Source organism: Babylonia areolata, chromosome 16 (assembly GCF_041734735.1).
Source record: "Babylonia areolata isolate BAREFJ2019XMU chromosome 16, ASM4173473v1, whole genome shotgun sequence".
Lineage (NCBI taxonomy): Eukaryota > Metazoa > Mollusca > Gastropoda > Neogastropoda > Buccinidae > Babylonia > Babylonia areolata.
The window spans coordinates 9029929-9032428 of record NC_134891.1 but is presented as its reverse complement, the minus strand read 5'-3'; positions in this window follow the sequence as shown (position 1 = coordinate 9032428).

The following is a 2500-nucleotide window of genomic DNA, read 5'->3' as shown; positions in this document are numbered from 1 at the left end:
TCCTATTTTTATGCCTAATTTGGTGCCAACTGACAAAGTATTTGCAGAGAAAATGTCAATGTTAAAGTTTACCACGGACACACAGACACACACAGACAACCGAACACAGGGTTAAAACATAGACTCACTTTGTTTACACAAGTGAGTCAAAAAACCAAACAAACAACGAAATACTGGATACACGACCACTCTGTTTGAAACCCCATTTGGATCTCCCATAATTTTACCTTTATCTACTTATTCATTCATTTATTTATTTATCTATTCATTCATCTATTTATTCATTTCTATTTATTCCTAATTTCTACTGCTTTTGTGTTTGTGTATGATTTTCGATGTATGTTAGAACCTTGTTATGTACTATCCACCCCCTCCCCCCCTCCCACACACCCAGTATTCCTTGTGACCCCGGTACATTTTGTAATAAAGACATATTCTATTCTATTTATCATTTTTCGCTGCCCCATCATCTGCACCGTTTCAGTGGCATTACTCCCACGTCGCTCATGCCGTTCCCCCCACCCCCACCCCCATACAGGGCCACCCCCGGCTTTTTCTATCGCAGTCCCAACATCGTTTTTGTTTTTTTGTTTGTTTGTTTTTAATGTTTATATACCTTATTTTCTTATTATCATTTGCATAAAAAACAACAACAACAAGATGACTGGAAAGAACTGATTTTTTTCTTCTTCTATTTTTATGCCTAATTTGGTGTCAACTGACAAAGTATTTGCAGAGAAAATGTCAATGTTAAAGTTCACCACGGACGGACACACACACACACACACACACACACACACACACACACACACAGACAACCGAACACCGGGTTAAAACATAGACTCACTTTGTTTTCAAAAACCACGTAGCATGAGGGTTACATGTTGGCCGGAAGTCACGGTCTTGGCAAACATTCAGACCTGACGAACGAACTGACTCAAATGCACGCCGGCTCAGCATACAGCACGAACTAAAGTGCGTGCCTGCACGTACCACAATACAAAATAACACAGCATATGCATAACTATAACTGCCGCACCCCCCCCCCCATCCCCTCCCACCCCGACCCCCCACCATTTCCCTTCTTCCTCCTCCTTCTTCCCTCCCTTTAATCCTTCCACACAAAAGTCACAACTTGATATGCACTATTCAGCAACAACAACAACAGCAGCAACTGCATCAGTTTCAGTTTCAGTTTCACTTTCTCAAGGAGGCGTCACTGCGTTCGGACAAATCTATACACGCTACACCACATCTGTTGAGCAGATGCCTGACCAGCAGCATAACCCAACGCGCTTAGTCAGGCCTTGAGTGCATGCTTACATATTTGTGTACCTATGAAAGTGGATTTCATTTTATGTAATTTCGCCAGAGGACAACACTCTCGTTGCCATGGGTTCTTTTTCAGTGCGCCAAGTGCGTGCTGCACACGGGACCTCGGTTTATCGTCTCATCCGAAAGACTAGACGCTCAGTTTGATTTTCCAGTCAAACTTAGGAGAAAGGGCGAGAGCGGGATTCGAACCCACACCCTCACGGACTCTCTGTATTGGCAGCTGAGCGTCTTAACCATTCTGCCACCTTCCTCCTACTGCATCAACAACCAAATACACACACACACACACACACACACACACACACACGCACACCACCACCACCACTAACAACAATAACAACAGACACACACATAGCCTACAGTTCATTCTAAAATAAACACACTAACAAAAAGCAAAACCAATCTTTAAAAAAAAAAACACCACCACCACTTCCACTGTGTGACAAATGAAAAGGACTGTGTGTATTCTTTCGCACACTTTCTATGTTATCTGTATCTGTATTTCTTTTTATCACAACAGATTTCTCTGTGTGAAATTCGGGCTGCTCTCCCCAGGGAGAGCGCGTCGCTACACTACAGTATTTTTTCTTTTTTCCTGCATGCAGTTTTATTTGTTTTTCCTATCGAAGTGGATTTTTCTACAAAATTTTGCCAGGAACAACCTTTTTGTTGCCGTGGGTTCTTTTACGTGCGCTAAGTGCATGTTGCACACGGGACCTCGGTTTATCGTCTCATCCGAATGACTAGCGTCCAGACCACCACTCAAGGTCTAGTGGAGGGGGAGAAAATATCGGCGGCTGAGCCGTGATTCGAACCAGCGCGCTCAGATTCTCTCTCGCTTCCTAGGCGGACGCGTTACCTCTAGGCCATCACTCCACCCCCCACCCCCCTCACTCCCCTCCCCTCCCCCAACTTTAAATTTCTAAAATATTTGTTCAGTTCCTTGTCAGTTTTAATCTGGGCAGCAAAATTACCACATCATTACTTAGTATGAAACCGAAAAAATGTCTGTTCTGGAAAATGTACACTCGAAACTGTAAAGTTAATTAACGGAACGAAAAGGTAAAAGAAAAAAAGAACAGGACACACACACACACACACACACACACACACACACACAGACAACCGAACACCGGGTTAAAACATAGACTCACTTTGTTTTCAC